The sequence below is a fragment of the Protopterus annectens genome, chromosome 5.part0 (genome assembly GCF_019279795.1).
Source record: "Protopterus annectens isolate FY-2018-M chromosome 5.part0, PAN1.0, whole genome shotgun sequence".
Taxonomy (NCBI): Eukaryota; Metazoa; Chordata; order Ceratodontiformes; family Protopteridae; genus Protopterus; species Protopterus annectens.
Genome location: NC_056735.1, coordinates 290,816,191 through 290,829,447, shown reverse-complemented (window position 1 = coordinate 290,829,447; position 13,257 = coordinate 290,816,191). Strand labels below are relative to the sequence as shown.

Here is a 13,257-nt window from a genome sequence, read left to right as displayed (position 1 = left end):
CTTCTCTAATCCCCCCCCCCCTTTTTTTTTTTTTTTTTTTTTTTTTTTTGATATTGTAAAATATTCCACATCTAGATGCCTTTGCTTGCATTTCGTTTTACATATCTTTGGTGCTGCTGTTTTTGTATTTATTAGTTTTGCTTTCTCCTTTACATGAATATTGCACCACATTAAATATCTTTTTCTTTTCCACTTCTGTATTTCTTCTTCAGATGTCTGCCACTCCGCCTGTTTCTCCTTACGTTGGGGACTCATTGTTCCATCATTTTTTGCCATAACTTGTATTAGATTTTCTACACTAAATCCTTTTCTTCGCAGGTATTCCATAACTTCAGCTTCTAATTGTTTAACTTCTGCTTTACTGATCTTCTGTTCTTCATTCCCCCTTTGCGATCTTATTTTTTGTATTGTGAAATTTTCCATATCTGGATGCCTTTACCTGTATTTCTCCAAGTATCTTTGGAACTACTTTGTTGGATTGATTAGTTTGGCGTTCTTTGCATAAGTATAGAACCATATCAGATCACTCTTGCTTTCCCATGTCCAGATTTCTGTTTTATAGCTTTCAAAAATCTCTAGGTGTTGTTTTTATTTTTTTGCATTTCCTCAGTCACTACTTTTTTACAAATGGCCCAAGGTTTCTTGGTTTATATAATGTTTTTCATGAGTCTGTTGTGTTAGTGAACTGAAATTTGCATTTGAAGCTTTTGACAGTTTTTCTTGTGCAAGTATTTTTCTGGCCTCTAATTTCTCTCGTAATCTTTTTGATTATCTTCTTTACAGGAATTCTTGGCTTCTTGCATAAAATAATTTTTTTCTTATTCTCAATAGTCCACTGTTATCATCTTTATGGCTCTTTTTTGGCCTGTCGTTTTTGTGGACTACTGCATCCTTCTACAACATGGATGCCGTTTTCCTCCTCAGTCTGGCCTACCTCCATTGTAGGAATGTTTCTGTGTCTTGAGAGCTTTGCACTGGCTTTTTTTCCAATCCTGGCACCAATGTGTCTACTAGGACTGGGCCGTTTTTATACTGGGACTTGTGCACCCAGCTATCTTTTTTATTTTTTAACCTGTATCTGTCCATGATATTTGCTGTATAAAATGCAGTCTGTACTGTCTTGGTGAGATTTTGTAAAAACAGGGTCAACCTTCAGAAGGTACTTGCCAAGAATTAAGGATGAATTGTATTCCAGCAATACTGTCCTTTGGTTGCTGTTTGTATCATCTCTCCATTCAGACCAGTATCATCTCTCCATTTTGGACCTCTAGGTTCCATAGAGAACTAACTAATGAGATACTAATTTTTCTCTGGAAGTCTGAAACTTCAGATACAAGGAAACTATTAAAGTTTCAACTGACTACATATGATATCCTTTACCAATATGACCATGAGACTAGTCTCTAATGCATCAAGAGCAGTGTGTACTGGCGTCATCATTTGTTACCATACTTGGCTGAGATTATCTCACTTTCTGGACAACTTTAAAGCATCCTTCTTGAACACCTCATTTGATGGATCTTCCCTTTTTGGTCCAAAGGTCATGGATACATTGACTTTGCCCTTAACCATCACATGTCTGCTGCAGTAAGGAGATAATTCTGTTTTGAGCAACTTATAAGCAAGGGTATGGCATCTAGGTCCAAGCATGTCATTGTATCTTTGTACTCTGCCTTCATTAGACCAGTCATTGAGTACAGTGCCCTCTTCCCTATGTACCTGACCAGGGACATAAAACAACTAGAGTATCCGCAGAGGTTTCTCAAAAAAAGAATATATGCTGTAGACAACACGTCCTATGTGGACTACCTCAGGGCTTTATCCTTATACTGTGCTGCAGATTGCTGAGAGGCAATCTATGCCAGGCCTAGAAAGCAGCCTCTAATCCAGCCTTTATGGACCTGTTGCACATTCACAAAATAAATAGCATAAGAAATCTAGGGACTTAAACCGTGTCTGCAACATAAGTAAGACATGTTGAAGGGGCAGGTATGTATCTCCAGGACTACCACTTCTATGGAATGGATTTCCTATCCATATGAAGCAAAGTTCCTTCCTCCACTTGTTCAAGCACTACCTGGATCAGTCGATGGGGTATCATAACTTTAACCGTAGTCTGCCATTTATGTTCCTGTCAGAAAGAAGCATGTGAATGCTTGATTGCTCTTACCTAATAATCCTCATAAAATGAGTGGTATAACCGGTCCAATACATTTAAGAAGCATGGGTAGTCTTAAAAAGGCCATTTAAGGGAATTAGCTTAGCAATCACTTATGAACCTGTAACATTGGACAAGAAGGTAAGGCACTTTTTGTTGTGGGAATTTGTTTCTCCAACTCATAAAAACCTTAACTGATGGATCAACAAGGAGAGAAATTACTTTTGTTTTGGAAAGCCTTGCAGTCCACTTTTGACTCCTCTTCTGACAGACCCCTTGAGGCAGACGGGGAATTCAAATGGACACCACCTCAAGCTCAGGGGGGGATCCACAGCATCAAGGATTCAGAGGTTCTTTTTCTGATAGGCCATGTTAGCTTTTTTTAGTCAATTTTCTTGTGATCATTTTTTTGGCAGTCAGCAGTATAGACCATAATAGGCATTCACTCTCAAATGACAAAGGGGAAGTTTCAGCTGTACCCAAGAAAAATAGATATATGGTCTAGACCAAGTCTGTTCTAGACAGGTCTTGAAAGGTCCACACCAAGTTTGAAATCTCTGAGCAGGTTGAACTATCGATAGACTTGCAGCCAGCTTTACCAAGTTCTCCTTGCCCCACATCCTACTCGACTGCAGATTGGGTCAGCCTCTAGGAAGATTTTTGATAATCTGTCAGGGTTATAAAAGGATGTGTATTGATACTTTCACAAAAAAAAAAAATCTGGTATTTTCTTGTTGTTCTAGGAAGCTACACAATATTTCTGGGCATTTTTTCACCCACATTAGATCCTTTTTAGTCAGTAATATTGCTACTAGCACCGTCCTGTTGACAGCTGATCTAGTCTCCGCTATACAACAGTTAATTATGGGTGGCCAGTTTTCTTGTCCTACTGATATCCATTTGGTTTACTTCAACTACGTCCTTAAGCCTTCATATAGTCTCCTACCGGCGGGGATTAAATATTTGGCCAATGCTCTGTCCCAAAGCATTGTCTGTCCTTTTGTTACCAGTTGATGCCAGCACCTCACTCCATTGGTTTCTTTGGCGCAGTCCCATCCTAGAGAACGTTGTTCGTGGTCCATTTTTGTCATGCCTGTTAGAAAAATGTTATTTATCCAAGACTTTTATGTTTAAAAGTTTTGGTGATCTTCTCCTGTAGATTATTTGTTATGAAGGTGTTAAGTTCTTCTCTTGCCAATTCCCGCATAAGTTCTAATATAGCCTTCTCCCATATGTCTCTGTCCTTCTCTACAGTAATTTTTTTCCATCTGTCTTTGTAGGTATTGGCTTGATATCTGATAGAGTGCCTTTTGCTTTGCTTGTGCAATAATTTTTAATATCTGTGACTCCCAGGTCTCCCATATCTCTGTAAAGCTTCATTTTTGCCAATGTTGTATTTCACTTCCTACCTTGCTATATAAAATCTTTCATCCATCTCTCAAATCTATTTATTTCTTTATTTTCAACTGACCACCAGAATGCCTGTGAATAATGTAGCTTATGGAAGACCACTTACCAATGGAGGATTTGAGTACACTGATAAAAGTCCAGATTTAGGCATTTCCAACCTTGCAAATTTCTGTATACTTTCTCCTGAATTTTGGCACCCTTTTATCTGATTCATCTCTTGCCATGTGTATCCTTAAATAATTTATCCCACTTACTTTCCAGATGCATGGATAGGTATTGTGTAGAACATCTCTGTCCAGAACATTTATATCCAGAGCCTGTGTTTTTTGTATATTGACCTTGTAGCCCGAAATATCTGGTCTATATCAGAATCTCGAACGATCACAATGTCGACTCTGACATTGCCGACACGTAAACAGTGAAACCGCAGAACATCGAAGAGGTAAATGAAAATCTCCGTAAGGGGAGATTTCCATTTACTTCAATGTAGTGCGGTCTCGGAGTTGGAATATTTAAGTAGTGGGGGGTGTGGGGGGAGCAAGTAGTTCTGTTTTTTTACTTTATTTAATGTTTTTATTAGGTATTCGATGTTACTGGACTTTGACGATATGGTATAGATCATATCGTATTCGAAGTTGAGTAACTTCGAGTATATAATATAGACCTGAAATATCATTGTATTCCTGTAGTAAAGACCATAATAAAGTGAGGTCCTCAGGTGGGTCATGGTCATCAGGATGTCATCTGCAGATAGATTTTTAATTTCAGTAGCCTCCAGTAGCATCTTCGTATTGGGGTGGATCTTATCCTCTCAAGTAGTGGTTCTAAATATAATGTTAGTAAAGCAGGGGATTCGGGACAGCCTTGCCTAGATCTTTGAGTAGTCAGGAACTTGTCTGATAAAGTTGCTCTTTTTTTAACCTTAGCTGTTGAACCTTGATAGATCTGCCTTAGAGGTCTAAATATTCCCCTGGGAAGTAAATTTTCTTTAATACCATGAAGAAATATTCCCACTCTAGGCTTTTTCCACATCTAGACCCAAAAGCCATACCTGCTTATTCCATGACAAATTGTGAATGTTTATTAATGTTCTTATTAAATTCTCAGAGGTATACCTGTCCTTTACAAAACCTATCTGGCCCAGATCAACTGTACTAGCAAGTACCTGTGTAGTCTTGTTTCCAGTATTACCATGAATACTTTAGAGTCCTGGTTTAAAACTGAAGTGAGTCAATAGGACAAAGGTTTTTTAGGATCTTATGTATGAGACGATGGCCATTATTTTCTAGATTTTGGGGATATCCCTGTGTTGCAGTGCCAGGTTAAATAGTTTCTTCCACACAGGTACTAGATCTTCAGCTTTCAGTTTCCAGACTTCAGTTGGAAGCATGTGATACCCGGGGGAATTTATTGTTAGCCATTCTTTTCAAAGCATCCTTTATTTCTTGTTCTTTTATTTCCCTTGTTAATTGTTTAGCTTCCTCATTTGTCGGCCTTTTTAGTTAAACTTGTTTCAGGAAATCCTCATATCTTCCTATATTAACTCGTTACAGTTGAGTGACACCATCAGGTGTTTTTGCAGTCCTGCTGTCACCTCTAGACATCGTTCATATTTGCATTAGTAATTCCAAAACTATGCTAGATTCGAAGTATTAAAATATTTCACTTTTAAGCTTACACAACGGCAAGCATAACTGTATTGTTACATGACCTCTTTCTCTAGTGCAGGTAATGATATATTAATTGTTCAAATAATATTTATTTATATCAACATAAATTTCATATTTTTCTAAATGTCTCCACAACCAAGTAGCTCAGTTCATATCTCTCGACTGTCCAGATTTTTGTCTCATATTTTTCTATTCTTTATAAAATTTGCGGTTTTCTGGCAATCATTGAGGATTGAAGTCACTACAAAATGACAGATATTTGAGTTTCGGACTGCATGTCCTTTAGAAAATGCATGTCAACACTAAACCATTTATTCCAACAACTTTCTAAGCTTATATGAACAATGTTTAATATCTGTCCCTATCTTTTGATCCCTTGACCTCACTTTATTTTTGCTTTTGTCCAGATTTCTTGTGTTAAGAGGTTGAGAGGTATGACACAGTAAGAACTGCTTAGCCTCATATGAAAGCTCAAAGCTGGATGATTAAAATGCTACTGACAGTGTGTTTAACTTCAGTGGTTCCTGAGCTATTGCAAGTTGTTTACAAATATTACAAACTTAATAGTTACTGTGTTTACTGTAAATTTTAAAATCCAGTTTAAAACCTAGAAACTAAAGAATATTACAACTGTAAAAATAGTTTTTCTTAAGTTTACCATTTATACTTCTTTGATGATCGCTGTGGTTCCAGAGGTATTAACATTTGTTTGACATGCAAGGACATAATCTGATTCAATTAAAAAGCTTGGGCTCCACATATGACATCCCTCCTCTGGGTCATTAATCAAGAAGGCTTAATCCTCACCACTGACACTGGTGAGGGACATTCACTTGGAATAAAAACAGAATACATAAAGTAGTTCCAGATACACCTCTCTGCACCAATCACAATTTCTCTTAAGAAGACAGAGAACACACTGCCATCCTGGGGGGTTTCCCTCGGTCTCTCCAGGCCCCAAATAAGACTCCCCACTGACGCAACTATAGGGTTAAGTCTTTAGCCACGTTTTCCAAGACAAGTCTGTGAATCAGTGCTCTGAGTGTCCCTGTTCAAAGTAGTTGAAACATGCAGTCTTTGAGCTTTGGTTTTTCTCACACACAACTGGGAAAGGCTGGCACAGCTTTACTGGTTCTACCACTTTTGCCTAGGCTATAAGGTAGATACACTGCCACCAGAACACCCACAAAGCCCTCTGAGGCTGTTACTAGGGAACCTAATGATACTGAATGAAATTAATACTAATACCAATGGTAATGCTGACCAAACTGTAAGGCTTTCAGGAGTGGCCACAGCATCACCAAATCAATATAAATGCTCTCAAAGGTTAATATATTCTCTAAAAGATCAGCAACAATGAAAAGTTTAAATATATGTAATAATAAGTAATAAAAGAACATAAAATTACTAAGTATCTATTTACAATAAACACCAGAGTTTCAGCCACAGGAAATATTAAAAATAGCACAGATGGAAAGGTTCACACAGATACAGAAAAACAATACTTAACTAAGTTCACTATATTTTCCTAACTGATCTAAAGAATTACTGTCCCCTGGTTCACTTACTAGAGCAAGGCAAGATGAAGTGGGTGAGTGATCCTTCTTTGTCAACTTTTACAAACAGACTGCTGAGAGCTAACTGACACCTCTCACTAATATCTAAATATAATTTCATTGCTGGCTAGAAAGTGACATCACATCCAGTCATCTGACTCTGGTTCCCACACTACCCCCCTGACTAGAAGCTGAGCCAGAATCTTGCACATGGGTGTCACAATACACACACACACACACACACACAACTTTTGCTAAGATGTGTTACAGCATCTGGAAGCTGTAAGACAATTCTAACACTTCCAATCCTCCTACAGAGCTACTAAGCAATGCTTCTCACAGACATTTCATCTCTGGCTGCAGTTAGAATTGTAAGATATGATCTTTATGTCCTAAACCAGGTAATTTCTTTTTTTAGACTATTTTTCAAAGTTAGCTGGACTTAGAGCAACCTCTTCTCTTCCAGTATCCTCTGTTATAATATATTATTTCAACAGTTAGAATACAGTCTGACATACAGATGTATTTCTTTTCTGTCTAGCAGGACCCACTGTTGGTACATTTTTAATGCAAGCAGCTTTACATATACATTTTGCAACACAAATCAGCTTGATATACAAATGACATAATTATTTACAAAATCCCAGCTAGCCATGCTGGCATATGTTGCACATGTACTGCCCTACTCTCTGCCATAGCTGGCATTACCTCACATTGCATACTACCCTTTAGAAGTTACAGTGCAAACTTCCAGAGCACCATTGGAAGGAAGGAGTAAATACTTGGTATCTGCGCTGATCGTTGTAATGTGTATAAAGCAACTTTTACTGGGTCACTTCCTTTCCCTTTTGTGGGTCCTACAACTGATATGTAGCCCTGTTGTGTTCCTTGTGTCTCAAACTCATAGCCATTGCTTTTACATTTTTGGGTGCTTGAAAAATACAATCCGTGAATTACATTCTTAATTATTTTCTCCATCTTCAATGTCTTGAATTTTTTGTAGTAACTTGCACTTCTTGTTCTCCCGTAACATTTTCCCTTTCACTTGCAATTCTCTTAGATGACAATATAGTTGCCTTTCATTTTGTCTCTCTTGCAGTTCCTTCTGTTCAGCCTTGAAACAGTCTCACAATCCTTTTATTGTGGAAATTTCGTACTGTGGCTATTTTATCCTGTAAGATTGTCACTGTCCAGCTCTTACAACTAGCATTTTAATGTGATTTCAGGGAACCTCCAAAACTCTAAGTCCTCCATCACCAAGTTGGAGTGATAATTTCAACAAGGTATGGTCAGAGAAGGCTAGAGGGCTAGTTGTTACTTGTTGAAGAGTATGGTATATACTCTGCTGACAGATGGCCTCTGTCTATTCGGGACCAGAAATCATTACTGTTGGAACAGAAGTTAATCCTGTGCCCCTTGTCCCACATTTTAGTTATTCATACATTAGTCGGGCCTCATGTATGTTTGGTATATTCCTCTGCCTTCAATTTTCTTCTTCCCCATCTCACTAAGCATCTTCCCTTTAGTGGATTTGATTCCAATCTGCCATTATTAGGAGTTCTCCATCATGGAAGGCTATAGTATTACTTAAGATTCGCCTTATTTCTGTATATATCACTGTGGGGAGATAGTATAAAGCACATGTAGTCTATACCTGTCTATTTAATAAGCCTTTAACCATGGCATATCTGCCTTTGTAATCCTCTAATCTTCCCCATTGTTTGCTGGGGTATTTGCTTGGAGACAAAAAGTACTCTTCTAGTCTTTTCTTTCCTTTTTACTCCAAACTGGCTGACAGCCTATACCATTTTCTTCCTTGCATAAGGTGTGGCTTATCCTGGGTTAAATGAGTTTCAATTAAAGTTACAAAATCTGCTTTTTCTTTTTTAGCTATACTCAGTATTCTGTTTTACCAGGTTGGATAGGCCGTTAACATTCCAACTTATTATTGCCATCATCTCCATTGATCTGTTAGTTTTTTTTTCCCTTTTGTCTACTGCCTTCATTCCTTCAAAAGAATACATGGTTCTCCCTGTACACAGGTCTTACAAATATAGTACAGAAAGGAGTTCTGCATGCTGTTGTCTAGTAGTATGGCATTGCCCCCACTTCATCCTGGGATTGTGAAACCACCCCACTCAGTTCCCAGTACTAATGAAGAGTGAGCTTTTTGAGGCCCTACAACAGACCCTGTCACATAATTATAAAGGGTTGGACACCAGTACATGCTGCTAGTGATAGAAGAACAATAAACAGGACTAACAACAAGTAATGTACAAATAAAAATCTGTAGTTCTTCCAAGATGTGGGCTGAATTTGCCAAAATAAGCCACGCATTGCCAGCCTCAGGCAGACAGTTCTGCCCAACTCAGGATTAGTTCTGCAGTTGTGCATTGTGTCGTTTCCATCAGAGTTAAAATTCAGCTGTTATCAGTGACTGCAATCAAACATGTCACCAAAAGAGTCTTAAGATATGAGAGCCCAAAAAACTAGAGAGACATCAATGATGGGTAATGTGGCAATTGTTCTTAGCTCTGAAAGATCATATTCAGTATCCCCTTGCCAGGGTCATCCTGCCAAATCATTCACCACAAACAAAATAAGCCCAGTAGTACTTGCATAGGTAGGGGAACCATTATGTGTTGGACATGTATTCCTCCAGTTTTGGGAATTTCAAACTCTTTCCTTTAAAATTTTACACCCTTTAAATAAGGGAGAGAATCTCCCTGATTTGACACTTTAATTATGGGAAACAATCTCCCTGGCTGCATAGTCACCTGGTCAGAATCACTTTTCCCTTCCCAGTATGCTGGTTCTGCTACCATGATTGGGGAGAATCTCTCTGGGCTGTTGCGAACTGTCCTTTACCTTCTAGCCAATAAAGTGCCTTATTAAGGTCTTCAGATTTTTTTTTTTTTTTTTTTACACCTTCTGGTAATTATACCTTGCAGATATCTGGGTATTGTAGCTTAAATCTTATGTCCTTATGTTTTGCCATTCTGATTGTATGGAGGAAGTCCAGTCGTCATCATCTTTCCTTGGCAAAAAAGTCCATGACAATGAATATCCTGGCCTGCATGCATCCATCTCATACCAGTATTCCATAAATTTGACAGAATATTTTCTTTCTGACTTTAGGTCTCAAAACGGACCACTGTTTGCCTTTGATTCCCCGGTTGCCAAGTGGTGCGATAGGCCCATTAAATCTGAATGATGTCCCCAGGAATATCAATCTATTTAGAACTTAGCTGGATAATAAATTGCACACAATCCTAACCTTCTGTACCATCCAGCACTGCACTTATGTTTAAATTATTCCTTCAAGATCTGTCTTGCTAGTCTTGGAAAACTTCTTCCAGCATATCAGGCTTGACTCCTGCCACCTCAGTTCTCAGAAAAAATTGCTCAGTTTCATGGATGTTATCCTGTATAGCATCAACATAGGTATTTATTTATTTTCCATTTGTTTACTGGGAAAGTCCAACTAGGTCTAAACAGACCCTTTTTCAGCAAAGGCCCGGGGAGAAAGGCTCCACAGTTACAATGTTTACAGAAAAATATACACAAGTGTTGACAAAGTTGAACATATAAAAAAGGTTGCACAGGTATTTTGATAAACATGCACATATAAAGATTATTTTACAATTTAGTAATAATGAAGTTAACAAGAGTAACAAATATACATATATATATATATATATATATATATATATACATGTATATATATATGTATATATATATATATATATATATATATATATATATATATGTATATAGTATACTTAGGAACCTAGTTAAGTTATAAACAGACATTTAGTGTGAATATGATGGGATTACACAGTTTACAGTCTTAATACCTGTTAGAATTTGAGGGACCTTGAGTCAGACCTATAGCAAGAAATTATAGTCAATGGTATGTCAAGGAATTTGTGCAGTGGCATTAGAGGAAGGTTAGTAGTGTATAGTTTAACAGGTTAAGTTAATGGATATAACATGAAAGTAGATGTAGCTTAAAAAATGAGGTAGAAAGCAATGCGTAATGTACAGTGAGGTTATATTAGGTGGTACAGACTGAGGCCTGGAGGATAGCATGCAGGGTTATGGTAAGAGGGTGATATGGGGATATTGGATAGGGTTATAACTGGGAGAGTATAGCAGTGGATTGCTAATATCAGATAGGGTTATAAGTGGGAGAGTATTGCAGTGGATTGATAATAGCAGGGGGTGTTAGTAGCTGAAGATAATTGAAAAATAGTGAAAGGAGGAAGAGATGAGTTATAGAGGAAGGATGCTTATAATGAAGTACCAGTAGAGATTAGCCAGGCCTACTACAGGGGCATAGCCATGTTAGTTTGAAGTGTTCCTTTAGTAGTAGTTTGAATTTGGATATACTTTCGGTATTGAGAATGTTTTGAGGTATGTTCCAGATCTTAGCAACTTTATGGGAGAATAGGGAGTCACCATATGTGTTTTTAGATCTACTGACCTTTAAGAGAGTTTTATCGGATGACCTAAGGGACCTAGTGCTTGAGTAAGGATGGATAATATTGCTAATAGCTAGGCAGTTTTCTGGATGGAGGATGGTGGAGTGAGTTAGTACTACTTGGTTGTGGGCTACTTGTTTGGGAAGCTCAAGCCGGTTAAGATGCTGCAGTGAGGTACAGTGATAGGTCTTGGTTGGGTGGTTAGCTGCAAATCTAACTATTTTATGGTAGCAGGATTCCAGTTTGGCTAAGTCTGATTTTCTTAGATTTGTAAAAATTGATAAGGCATAAAGTAGACTAGACAGTAGGTAGGTTCTAATGATGGGATGACTGGTGGAATCTTTAAGTAAAAGCTTGATCCTGTAAAGGGAACCTAGTTTAAAGTGCACCTTCTTGATAACTGAGTCAAGGTGTCTATCAAGTTTAAGGTCCTTGTCTGTAATTACACCCAGTAGTTTAGTTGAATCAACGAGTTCAGTACAGGTGTTAGATGAAAAGATGGTGAAGGAGCTAAGGTTGGGAGATTTTCTGCTATTGGAAAAAATGATTGATTTGGTTTTTGATGGGTTAAGTGTGAGCTGATATTGGTTAAGGAAATTTTCAATGACCAGGAAGGATTGTTTAGTTTTTTTGTGGAAGCGAAGGTACTGTGGGAGCTGAGCAAATTAGTGAGGAATCATTTACATATCGGATTATGTTGGTGAGAACTGATTCAACTTTTTGGGACCTCTTCATTGTATCTGTCATGAACTTCTCCAGGTTAAGTTCCTTTTTTTATTATTTTTTTTTTATTTCCCTGTGGATTTCTAGCATGGTCATGGGATTTTACTCACCAGGTTCGACCATTTCAACTTTTTGTTAGGGTAGTAGAATCACTTGCTGTGCCAGGTGCCCCCATTGAATATACAGATTTATTCCTGTTTTTAGTGTTTCTTTTCTTGCCTCTCTTCACAGATTTGACTTTCTCCAACATCTGTGATCGGTCACCTCTTTTTTTCTTCAGTTATTCACAGGCTGATAAGTTTCTATTTAGTACTGGTTTCCCCTAAGTTCTAGGCTCTAACGAGGAAAAGGTTAGTATGCTTATGGTGCCATACTGGAAGTACTATGCTTGTCTGCCTCTCTCTGAAGTAAAAATGCATTTATCTAGAGGAGTAGTTCTTTTTGAGTACATGTCCACAGCAAGCCTTTGTCATAGTCGCTTACTGATAAAGGGTGAGATAGATTAACAAAATTACAGAAGAAATGAATATACATTTGCAAACAGTTTTTGACAAGATTGCTGGTGTATACCATGAGATTAAAAAGAGTTGTACCAAAGTAAATACATTTGGTTATTCATGTTATCTTTACACAATGTCTAGCCTAAATCTGCATTTTAGGATCCGAATTTCTTTCAGTGGATTTGCTGTGTTCTTCAGAACATCCAGACCTAAAGCATTTTCTCATATTGGTCTTTGTGCTGCTGGATTTTGTTTATAAACTGATTGAGACTGCATGGCACCGGGGAGGGCTTACTTCAAGAATTCTGTCACAGAAAGATAAGACTGAATATGTAAGCTACTTATTTTTCCCTTATCTCTGAAAAGGGACACTGAAGTGGGTTTCTTTTAAGCCACACTTCATCAAAAGTAAATGGCTGCTGCTATCAAAATGAATTATATTGGGTTGTCTGTAGCATATTTAAAAATGATGTAGCACTTCACAGGCCTCCTTAGAGGAGACTTTAAATTATTTTTCTTTTTTCCCCCCTATCTTTTTTTATTGTTAGGAAAATGAGCATGCATTTGTCTAGGAAATGCTGAGGCAGAGAAGCATTTCTTTAAATGCCTAATGGACGGTTGGCTGGCTTGCAAGGACAGCTCAGAAAGCAGCTCAGTCCTACAGAATATAAGCACTGTTATGGACGCTTGCTTGTTTGGCACGTTTATGTAGCAGTGAGTTCTGAGTTATATGAATACTATCTGTTTGTTAAAAAT

The 13,257-nt window shown here is 37.8% G+C and overlaps 1 protein-coding gene across 1 annotated transcript in view; it reads left to right on the top strand.

Annotated features, from left to right (window-relative positions):
- Positions 1–13,257, top strand: part of RPS6KA3 (ribosomal protein S6 kinase A3) — a 1,945,113-nt gene that overhangs the window by 977,804 nt on the left and 954,052 nt on the right. The gene's annotated exons all lie outside the window — the stretch shown is intronic.